The 12,610-nt window shown below is 47.2% G+C and overlaps 1 pseudogene; it reads left to right on the forward strand.

Annotated features, from left to right (window-relative positions):
- Positions 1–744: 744 nt before the first annotated feature.
- Positions 745–12,249, forward strand: LOC123488203 (annotated as a pseudogene).
- The last annotated feature ends 361 nt before the right edge of the window (positions 12,250–12,610 follow it).

Genomic DNA, 12,610 nt, shown 5'->3' on the forward strand with positions numbered 1-12,610 from the left:
GTGATGAGGCTGGAATAATTATGCTTCTGGACTAGTGGGAGGTAAAATATTTCAAAGAACAAATAACCCATTGCTTTCTCTCTCTCAATTAAATGAGTGGATACACATTTCTGTACACATATTACTATGTCATTTGTACATTGTAATAGTTTGCTGTTAAAGGGGCAATCCTTAGACCTATCCCTCTGGGCACAGACCTCAGTTCAATGTACATTTTTATTTACATTTGGTTGAGTTGTCAACGAACGTGAATTCACCAGACATTGGATTTTAGGTAAAAATTTGGGTGAAAAAAAAGACGGAATTCCCCTTACGTTGATGACTTTTTACAAATCCAATCAGTTTTCCACGATGATTCAATGTCATCACATTTTTTAGTATTTTTATTGAAATGATGTGGAAACAACATTGATTCAACCAGTTTTTGCCCAGTGGGATAGATGCAAGGACTGACCTTCCAAGATATCAAAATTAGTTTTAAGCATTGTTTTTGAGGCTAAACAGTGTTTGTTTACATTTACAATGTTTACAAACATTGGATTAAAACGAGTTTATATTTTGGGTTCTGATGATTTGACAGTTAAACTAACCTCATCATGCATTTATAAGTTATGTTCTTCAAGAATCAATGGGCTCATATATATCATTATACTGTACTGATATATCCTAAGTCCAAAAATGGATGTAGCAACTGCAGATTGCCCTTTAAACGAATCTCTGCTCCTGTTTATTTTCTCCGCACAGAGGAATATAATGAGCCACAGTCATAATAACTCTATAGAGGACGGAGGGACACAGCTACCTGGACACATAGAGGAGTGAGTCCCATGACCCCATGTTGACCTGCCTGGACCCTGTCCTTTCCCTCAACATGAATATATCCCTGCCCTAGTTGACTTCCCAAGCTCTCTGTGCTGTAATGCAGCAGTGTTCTGCAATGCAACGGGCAAATTCATTGAAAGCAACAACAACAACAACACATCAGATTATTTACATGATAAAGGTTAACGCAATTCTGAAGGTATACTGGATTAGTAGATTCATTTTTGCACTTGTAATGCGATATGGCTGTACTGAAATGTATGATTATGTGCTTGTTTTTAGTCTTCCTCCACATGCTTGATCAAACCTCATCCATGATCAATATTGTTGACCAATAGTGAGTGTGTATTGAAAAGAGGTTGTTTTGCATGCCTTGTCTACCTTGCCTACATTGGAAACAACTGACCTCTTTATACTACTGTTCTCATTGTTCAGTCACAAGACCTCAGTGTCTCTCAGAGAGCTCCTCTCTTTATCAGATTAGTGCTCCCAGGCAATAAGCACAAACTAAAATGCTACCTACAGAGAGAATATTAGTGTGTCTGTGTCGGTGTTCTCTATCCAGCAGGAATCTGTTGTTCAGGACGAGGAACTTGAACACTTTCTCCTCACTCATTCAAGCATGCTTTGAACACATAAAGGTGGAAGGCCATACATTTCAAATTGTTCTAATATGCTTTCTCCAACTTAATTCTGTTGATGATCAACTGTGTGAATTGTATGCTGTATCCACACCCTGTTTCCTTCCTCCCTGTTTGTGGGTGTGGGGGGCTGATAAACGAAAAGGGGAGGGGCTCTGTTTCTATTCCTGATCACAGTGTGTCCTCCAGAACCAGGATACTGCTTTATATAGGGATCCACCTATGCTTTGTCGCACACAAAGCTAATTGGACTGAAGTGCTTTTCCTCCCTAGTCACACGGTGAAACAGACCCCGCACAGGCAATCCTTCTTCACAAATTAAGTTCAAAAGATGATAAGACCTGGAATCGGTGAACATAATCTTAGCCGATTGGATCCAGGTCCAAGGCTGTGTCGATAAGGTTTCCCCCTGTGTCGTCCTGACTGCAGGGCATAGCACTGTACATACTTAGCTATACCCTCAGGGGTGGAATAACACCAGGAGTAAACAAACCTGGTTGAGAAACAGCCTTTAACCCACTGTATATACAATCTCCTGAATTTCACAAGCATTTAACTTTTTGACAATGGTGCAGTTTCTCTATACTGAGACTTTCTCCTGCACATGCTTAATATGCTTATAAATCAACTGGAGAGTGGAGTGTTGAACTGAGGGTAGCTGCAACCCTGGCAAACTGGAGAGTGGAGTGTTGAACTGAGGGTAGCTGCAACCCTGGCAAACTGGAGAGTGGAGCGTTGAACTGAGGGTAGCTGCAACCCTGGCAAACTGGAGAGTGGAGCGTTGAACTGAGGGTAGCTGCAACCCTGGCAAACTGGAGAGTGGAGCGTTGTGATTGAAGAGTATTGTCAGTGCCAGGTTTGGGGCTTGAATCAAGAAGTGGCTGTATACTGGTCTGGGATGATCTGAGAATATCAAGGATAGGTGTAACGTTATTATAAAAACCAGAAAGTTCATTTCAGGCCCTAGTGCAGTATGTACCTCTTTGCTTGCCATAGTTGAGGGCTAAGTTTAGTATAATGATAGACATGACTTTTTGCAAGTCACTGGAAGATGTCCAGGATCCACTGCCTCTTAACTCCTATTCAAGTTACATAAGACAAACCACACAAAGAGAAAGAGAAGGTCCACACTCATTACAAAAATAAATCTGTTTATTTCCATTTTGGGCGTGTCCTAAACTATATACTAAACTACTACCATGTACTTTTAACGTGCTTTTAACGACATGTCACATTCAGTAAACAGATGTTCTCTGTTCATAGGAGGAGGAGAGAAATAGTCTGTGTGTTTTCTGACACTCTTCTCTGTCTGCCCTCCAGACTGACAGACTACAGCAGAACAAAGACACTGTGTTCTTCAGGGACGGGGTTCGCAGGATTGACTTCATACTGTCCTACCTAGATGACAAGGATGGAGAGAAGAAGCAGGTGGGCAGCATAGTGCACCATAATCAACACAGAGACAGAGAGCATTGTGTGGTTACAGAGAGACACATGACAGTTTATAAACACGGACATGACAGCACAGTGCATTAACCTTGGATTGGTCAGGCTTGCTTTGACCACATGACCAGCTCTGAATCGGTGTATTAAGAGGAGAAGGTGGCTAATAGGAAGTGGTTGACAAGTTGCCAGTGGTTGAAACTTTGTTGTTGGGGAAATTGACAGAGAGGCAAAGATGTCATGCCACAGACAGACCATGGACAAACCAAGTTTCACTATTGCAAGGCTATGATGCCTGTGCCCTCTAGCTTCTGATTTTGGACTTTGAGAATGCTGTTGACTGGTGCCAGGCATTCTTTCAACAGAGCCTCTACAAGAACAGAATGGATCCTCCCCAGGATAAATGATGAGAGTGAATGGGGAAGTTAGAATACAAGGACGGATGGAAGGATAAAGTGATAGCAGCAATGATAGAAGGGGAGGGAGATACAAGGATAAATGCTTTTCAGCCCTGGTCCTTGCTATTGCGTAAGAGTGCATGTGTGTCTGTCTCTGTGTATTTGTAGCAGGAGAGGAGGGAGGAGTTTGAGGCCAACCTTAAGAAGGCTGGATTGGAGCTTGAGAATGAGGACAAATCGGTGAGTTACCATCCGTAGCACGCTGGTGTCCTCTAGTGGTCATCATGCAGCAGCACATCACATTACTGCAAAGTGGGGAATATCTCAGCAGAAGCTTTCTTTAAGGGGCAATTCACTCCACAGTCTTCTTTCCTCAGTGGTAGAAGGGTGTCTAACATACACAAAACATTAGGAACACCTGCTCTTTCCATGACATAGACTAACCAGGTGAAATCCAGGTGAAAGCTACAATATAAGGACAAGGTTCTAATGTTTGGTATAGCTCAGTGTATGTTTCTATATGTTTTCTTTGCAACCTTTTTAGGTGAAAATGAGTACTATATTCAATGGAAAATTTAGAAAATTAGTACATTTACTCAATCTCTTAAACGATTCCTCTATTTTGTGCTTAAATATATGGTCAGTCAAATTGCCTCGCTCTGTCCTCTCTCTCAACTCATTCCTCTTAGGACTCAGATGATCTGACAAACGCACTTCCTGAAGATCCACGCCCGTGGAAGGTGTTGGCCACCACGCTGACGTGCTGAAGATCAAGGTTCCCTTTAAGGCCAGTGACATCCCCCACGGACAGGACGTTCCACTGGAGTGGCTCTCCCGACCGTTCCGCCTTGCCAGAGCGCGTGATGCGCCCACAGCCTGACTACTTCACCTCCCATTTGATAAGGACAAGATAGACTTCTTCCTCATCAACAACCGAGACACCTTCCTTCCCCCCTCCACACGCAACAGAATAGTGAGTACAGTATCTTAACACAGAATCCACAGAGCACACACACACACACGATCTGATGTCCCTTCCTGTCAGGTGTACTACATCCTGTCTCGCTGTCCGTACTATAAAGAGGGATCGCAAGGAGAGAGACAAGAAAGGTATCAAGCGGTTGCTGAACAACTGGACCACACTCAGCCTTCCCACTTCATGATGTAAGAAACACGTGACGCCCTACCTACATCTGCACGTTTATAAGGACAGTAGATTTAATGTGATGATGTCAGATTTGTTCTAAAACTAGAACTGATTATGCTCCTGTCTCCTATGCTGTCAGTGTCGATACTGGGAGAGGGACACAAATGACCAGTGTGAGAGCGAACGCTACCACCTCTATAAGAATTGGGCTAGGTTCCTCTGTTTCTACAAGGAGCAGCCCCTCAACCTCATCCAGGTCAGACAACATCGGCTGGACATCGGTTACATTTCCCCCATGCATGAGACGCAATGATCTACGGGGGGCTTTAAACTTACTCTTGAAAGTTGTAATAGTAGAATGCACAAGGTGCAATTTCGAAAATTGATAGTGCATCATCAGTTTCCTCTTGTCATGTTAGTCATTGCATACCTTAGAGAGCTATTTATAACTTGTCATAAATGTCCAGATCAACTAACCCATGTCAGCTAATGTTTTTATTTAGGTTTTTTAGCCCATAGATATTGTTGTAATAATTGTTGTTACTCAAATATCACATGAATACACACACATCGCAAAATGTATAGAATTGCAAGAAAATTAGCTTTAAAACTGCAAAATGTTCTTTGCACCCCCCATGACAAAATGTGTAGAATTGCAGGAAATAACCTGCAACATTCTCTCCACCTGTCACACTCTGGCTCCAAGGACTGTGTGTTAGAGCCAGGGTGTATTTCATTTGGTGGTGTTGGGTTGGGTGAGTTTCATTTGTTTGTGTTTTTGGTGATTGGTTAATGACTTCCCAATCGGAGGTAACGAGTGTCAGCTGTCGGCTCGTTATCTCTGATTGGGCCATATATTCTGTGTGTTTTCTCCTGTGTTTTGTGGGTTATTGTTCCAGTGTTGTATGTTCTGTCGGTGTCACAGAGGACCACGTATCGTCATTTGTTGTTTTTTTCGTGGTTGCTTTAATTAAATAAAGTCATCATGTTTACTCCACGCGCTGCGTATTGGTCCGCTCCTTCAGACAGATCGTGACAGAATAACCCACCAAAAAAGGACCGAAGCAGCGCGTCCAGGAGCAAAGGGTCTGGACATGGGAGGAACTGTTGGACGGTAAAGGGTCCTGGACGTGGGAAGAAATCCTGGACGGCATGGATCGCCGTCCATGGAGCAGAAACAGAGGAGAGGCGACGGAGAGAGGAGCAACGCTGCGGCAGAGCCAACGTCGGGAAGGACGAGAGGCAACCCCAAGAAATTTTTTGGGGGGCACATGGCTTGGGCGAGACGGGCAGCAGGGGAGGCTGCCACAAGGCAGAGTCAGAGGGCTGCCAGGTTAAGGGGGCTGACCGGAGGCAGAGAAGGGACGGATTCAGTGGGCTACCAGGTCAAGGGGCTACTGGGTGTCAAAGCAGGGAAGGAAGGTGTTGAGGCACGGCGTGAGGTACTGGGGTGTGTAACCCAGTTCGGTCCGGCCCTGCTCTAGTCCCGAGGTGCAGCCAGTAGTGTGTGTTCCCCTGCACGGTACGGCCTGTTCGGTCCCTCGCACTAAGTGGTAGTGGCGTCGCCAGCCGGTTCTGGCCTGTTCCTGCCATGACGCACAGTATGCGGTGCGCGTCGCCAGCTCAGCCCGGCCTGTTCCTACTCCACGCACCAGGATACGGTGAAAGGCCGCCAGCCCAGCCCAGCCCGGCCTGTTCCTACTCCACGCACCAGGATACGGTGCGCCCGCCAGCCCAGCCCGGCCTGTTCCTACTCCACGCACCAGGGATACGGTGCGCCGCCAGCCCGGCCGGCCTGTTCCGGCCACTGCACAGGATACGGTGCGCGCCGCCAGCCCCGCCCGGCCTGTTCTGCTTTCCTCTCCGCACTAGGCGTGAGGTGAGTCCCCAGGGTCCAGACATGCCCTGTTCCGGCTCCCCGCACTAGGCGTTATGGGGAGTCCCCCAGGGTCCAGCATGCCCTGTTCCGACTCCCCGCACTAGCCCCTGAGATGCGTAGTCCTCAGCCGGTATCTCCAGTTTCGGACTACGCATCAGGCCTACGGTGCGGTCCCCTAGGCCAAGCATGCCCTGTTGCTGCTTCCCGCACTAGCCCTGAGATGCGTGTCCTCAGCCGGTACCTCCAGTTCCGCACCACGCATCAGGCCTACGGTGCGTCCCCAGGGTCCAGCATGCCCTGTTGCTTCTCCCCGCACTAGCCCCAGAGATCGTGTCCTCAGCCCGGTACTCCTGTTCCGGCACCACGCACCAGGCCTACGATGCGCCTCAGACGGCCAGAGTCTGCCGTCTGCCCAACGGGCCTCGAACGTCCGTCGGCCCAACGCCGTCTGAACTGCCCGTCTGCCTCACCCGTCAGAGCCTTCCGCCAGACAGGATCAGCCAGAGCCGTCTGCCAGACAGGATCAGCCAGAGCCTTCCGCCAGACAGGATCAGCCAGGGAGCCTTCCGCCAGACAGGATCAGCCAGAGCTTCTGCCAGACAGGATCAGCCAGAGCCTTCTGCCAGACAGGATCAGCCAGAGCCTTCTGCCAGACAGGATCAGCCAGAGCCTTCTGCCAGACAGGATCAGCCAGATCCGTCAGTCGGCCATGAGCAGCCAGATCCGTCAGCCAGCCATGAGCAGCCAGATCCGTCAGCCAGCCACGAGCAGCCAGATCCGCCAGCCAGCCATGAGCCAGCCAGCCAGGATCCGCCATTTAGTCAGGTGCTGCCCTTTAGCTCGGTGTTGCTCCTTATCCTGGTGCTGTCCCTTATCCTGGTGCTGTCCCTTAGCCTGGTACTGCCCCTTAGTTCGGTACTGCCCCTTAGTCCGGTACTGCCCCGTAGTCCGGTACTGCCCTTAGTCCGAGTGCCCCTTAGTCCGGTGTTGCCCCTTAGTCCAGGTGGGGGTAGTTGGAGGGTGGTCAGTTGGGAGGAGGCTACCGAGCAGGTTGTGACTGCGGTGGGGTGGGGATCACGACCGGGGCCAGAGCCGCCACCGGGGACAGACGCCCACCCAGACCCTCCCCTAGACTGTATGCTGGTAGCGCCCGGAGTGCGCACCCTTTAGGGGGGTCTAGTCGACACTCTGGCTCCAAGGACTGTGTGTTAGAGCCAGGGTGTATTTCATTTGGTGGTGTTGGGTTGGGTGAGTTTCATTTGTTTGTGTTTTTGGTGATTGGTTAATGACTCCCAATCGGAGTAACGAGTGTCAGCTGTCGGCTCGTTATCTCTGATTGGGAGCCATCATATATTCTGTGTGTTTTCTCCTGTGTTTTGTGGGTTATTGTTCCAGTGTTGTATGTTCTGTCGGTGTCACAGAGGACTTCAGTATCGTCATTTGTTGTTTTTTCTGGTTGCTTTAATTAAATAAAGTCATCATGTTCACTCCACGCTGCGTATTGGTCCGCTCCTTCAGACGATCGTGACACCACCAACAAGAGGGGTGTGAACAGTTTATGTCGTGAACAGTGCTTGTGCCCATAGAAATAGACATGGCACATGTGCACACGCAGGGGGGACGAGGATGTTCCCCAATGCTGGAAGGGGGGCCCGAGTGAAACATGTTGGGAACCCCTGATCTATAAGACCATGCAAATAATAAGTGTCCCTACTCCCCTAATGTCAAATAAGTTGAATTAGCTCTGTATTATTAACAGGAAGTATTATGGGGAGAAGATTGGGATCTACTTTGCCTGGCTGGGCTTCTACACAGAGATGTTGTTCATTGCTGCGGTCATGGGCGTCATATGTTTTACCTCGGTGTGCTAAGCTACGATGACAATTAACAAGGTTAGTACCACCAGGGGGCAGAAAGGTGCCTTATTTGAAAAATAGGAAAACACTTCATTTGCTGCGTTTAAACAGGCAGCCCAATTCTAATATTTTTCCCGATTATTGGCAGAAGATCTGATCTCATTGGTCAAAATACAAATTATTGGGCTGCCTGTTTAAACACAGCCTTTGAATCATGCCCAAGTGGGCTCTCATAGACACATACATACACACACACACACACACACACCTGATGGTGTGTATTCAATATAATAATAATTATTATGTAAAAAAATATATACATCTTTGTTGTTGCACATCCAACAGTACACTAAATCACACAACTGTGTCAGTCTGTACAGGACATGTTTAATCACGTCATATCAAATGTATTAATGTTCTTTCTCACTTTCTATTCTTCCTCTTTATCTCTCCCACAGTAAGGAGATCTGTGACCCCAGCATTGGAGGGAGTATTGTGATGTGTCCGCTGTGTGATAAGAAGTGTAGTTACTGGAAGCTCAACTCCACGTGCCTCTCATCCTGGGTAAGGGAACATACACAGTTTATTCTGTCATAACGTAATCTTTCCTCAAATGGCTAATCATAACTCTTGATGATTAGCCATCATCTAATTCTTGATGGCTCCTACACTTAAAAAGAATGTCTGTGTAAATATTATGCATGACTAGCTTATTCTTATATTGTTTAAACCAGCCTGTCAATCAAAGCCAGTGAGATCTCCCATGCTGAGGTGCAGTATGTCACTTGCTGTGGCCAAAGCACAGCATGTCATTTGTCTGGGTGGTTAGGAGCTCATCCTGTGCTGTGTTCCCTCTTCCAGCAATCTCCATCTGTTTGATAACGAGGGGACCGTGGTTCTTCTGCTATGTTTATGGGGATCTGGGGTAAGTGTCTGTCCACTCTGTTGTTGCTCTATTTAACCTGTTGGAGAATTACAGTACATCCCCTGTGAGGGAGAGACAGACTGTTACTGTTAGAGTTTAATGACCCGGCCAATTCCCTGTCGGTTCTGCAGTGACTCTGTTCCTGGAGTTCTGGAAGCGGCAGGCCCAGTTGGAATATGAGTGGGACCTGGTGGATTTCGAGGAGGAGCAGCAGCAGCTCCAGATCCGCCCGGAGTTTGAGACCAGGTGCACTGACCAGAGACTCAACCGGATCACCCAGGTACGGGCTGACAACTGTTAATACACACTACTTGTAATACTGTGAAAATTCTAAAGTATTCAATGTAAACTACTGACTGGGCTTTCTGTTCTTTGTTACTGTGCAGGAAATGGAGCCATACCTACCCCTCCCCAAAAAGTGTGGTCGCTTTTGCCTCTCCGGGGTTACTGTTCTGTTCTGGGTAAGCCAACATACTACACTAATTCTGTGTGTCTGCAAGCATTTGTTCGCCATTGTGCAGTATACTGTGTGCATGTGGATTTTGTATTCTCCACAGGATACTTCTGATTGTGGCCTGTATCACTGGGGTGATAGTCACAGGCTGGCTGTGTATGCAGCCTTCGCCAGCATCATGAAGGACAGCCCCACTAAAAGATCCATCTGGTGGGCTCTCTCATCACCCGCAGCTTGCTACCTCTGTCACCGCCTCCTTTATCAACTTTGTCATCATTATGATCCTCAACTTCTTCTATGAGCGAGTGGCCAGTCGGATCACTGATATGGGTGAGGAGGAGAAGATCGTTATCATGATGATTATCTCAGGAGGAGCAGGAAATGCAGGGAATGGAACACAGTTGGCACATCAAGTTAAAGTGATGTTTACCCCAAGTCACATTTCCTACTCATTATTTTAAAAACATTTTCTCTCCTATAAATATTCACTGATACACTCAGAAATACGTTGCACCCATTAGTGTATGCCTGACCTCCTACTACTTGATCCAACAGAAATTCCCCAAGACACATCTGAGTATGAAAACAAGTTGACAATGAAGATGTTCCTCTTCCAGTTTGTCAACTACTATTCCTCATGTTTCTACGTGGCCTTCTTCAAGGGCAAATTTGTGGAGTTACCCTAGCAACTACACTTACATGTTTGGCAAATACAGCAGGTTGAGGAACGAGGAGGTGAGCTTTTTCACACAGCATCTACAGCATATCAACACATCATTCTACTATATGAAACTCACTTTTGAAGAATGAACTACAGTATTTATGTTTTGATGTCAAACCTAACTGTTAAACACCCACTGCAACTTGTCCCAGTGTGACCCAGGAGGCTGTCTGATTGAGCTGACCACCCAGCTGGTGATCATCATGACAGGGAAGCAGCTGTGTGGGAACATCCAGGAGGCCTTACTGCCGTGAGTTACACTGACCTCTCACCAACTTCTGATAGACTGCGAAATGTACCTCGATCACCTTTCAGTTGCATATGTAATCCACCATGGGGTGTGAACCAGCTTGAACTTGTTAAAGATGTACGACATTCAGTATGTAAATTGTACATGTGCCCTCCTCAGAGTTCAATTTTCTCTCGATCTATGTTGTATCCTGTCAGGCTGCTGAGGAACTGGTGGTGCAGCAGGAAGGCCCGGAAAAACCAGTTACAGCCGCTGGGGAGCAGGACCACGACCTGCAGAACTTCAGCCAGCTGGGCCTTTTCTATGAGTACCTGGAGATGGGTAAGAAGGTCCCTAACCCACTTCACTCTCTTCCCACATAGACAGGAGACTGTGTAGGGCTGTTCATCAACATGCTCTCTTTCTCTCTTTCCCTCCCCTACTCAATGCAGTAATCCAGTTTGGCTTCATCACTCTGTTTGTGGCCTCTTTTCCCCCTGGCCCCCCTGCTGGCCCTCTGTAACAACATCCTGGAGGTCAGAGTGGACGCCTGGAAGTTCACCACCCAGTTCCGCCGGCCTGTGGCGGCCAAGGCCACAACATCGGAGCCTGGCAGGAGATCCTCAATGTGGTGGCCATCTTGTCCGTTGTCACCAATGTGAGTAGGAGTAAAGCTGGTTGTTATCAAGTGTTCAAATCTATGTCTTTATTGTTGAACAGGCCCATTTTATCATTCATATATACTGTATAATCAGAATACATAAATAAATAGTTAAATGTGTCTCTGATCCCATCTCATGCTCTCTCATCTCCCCAGGCATTCATCATGGCCTTTACTTCAGACATGATCCCCCCGCCTGGTCTACCTGTATGCCTACCACCCTGGCTCTGAAGCCACCATGAGTGGCTACATCAACAGCAGCCTGTCAGTGTATGACATCTCCCAGATCCCTCTCCTCAGTACGCCCGAGGATGGGGCAATTCCTGCCTGGTTCAACAGCTCCTTCATCACCACCTGCAGGTGGGTAGAGACCGCAATGCCAGGCCACTCACATGCACATTTTATACACCCTTGAAGTCTTGACTATGGAGCTCTGATTGTATTCATCCAGATGTTTACCGAGGACTGCACAGGTCAATGCTTGGGGTTTAGCAGTATTGAATGTAGTTGCTGTGTCCTGACATTGGCCCTATATGTTGTCTCAGGTATCGTGACTACCGCTACCCTCCAGGCCACCAGAGGCAGTACTCCCAAACTATGCAGTTCTGGCACATCCTGGCAGCCAAACTGGCCTTCATCATTATCATGGAGGTAAGCCATCCAAACATGTCTATCAAACACAGCACATCTCTCCCCTTCTAAACCAGCAGGTGCTCTACATTACATCCAGTATGCACCAGAGCCCAGTCTTTGCTATCACTGTCTTTCAACATGTTATCATCTGTACTTCATAAGGCGTGAGTGTGTGATAATGGTATGCTCTGTAAAAACCCTCTTCCTTTCCCATCAGCACGTGGTGTTTGTGGTGAAGTTCTTTGTGGCCTGGCTGATCCCCGGATGTGCCGTCCGAGGTGAAGGCCGGATCAAACGGGAAGTTACCTCATCCAGGAATACCTGCACAGCTACGAGGTTGGGAGAAGCTCAAGATCCAGCTGAGTCAGAGTTTTATCATTGAACCCAAACCTGAGGTCTGCACTGCCACCGACAAACATGACGGATCTGAGTGCCTGTAGGCCCCCAGTCAGTAACTCTCCTCCACTGATGGTAAACAGAAATACAGTAAAGGGCTTCTGTCAGTGGGGCAATCCTATCAACTGTTTCTCTTTGTTTTGTTTTGTTGTTTGTTAATTTTCTAATGAGCAGCTAGCAGATTTCAACCTTTTCGCAATTAGACTTGCATTGAGGCAGGGACGGAATAATTTGATCGATGACCACATCCTCGTCACCTTTCTCAGCCTCCAATGCTGTTGCAATGCAATCTCCTATTGTTCAGCGATTCATGTGCTCTGTGGAATGATGTTTCTTGTAAGTGAATCAATCATTCACTGCCAGGTGTTGATTGTGATAGGATATTATGGAATCCCTACAAAAGTA

This window comes from Coregonus clupeaformis, unplaced genomic scaffold (assembly GCF_020615455.1).
Source record: "Coregonus clupeaformis isolate EN_2021a unplaced genomic scaffold, ASM2061545v1 scaf2048, whole genome shotgun sequence".
In the NCBI taxonomy this organism is placed as follows: Eukaryota; Metazoa; Chordata; class Actinopteri; order Salmoniformes; family Salmonidae; genus Coregonus; species Coregonus clupeaformis.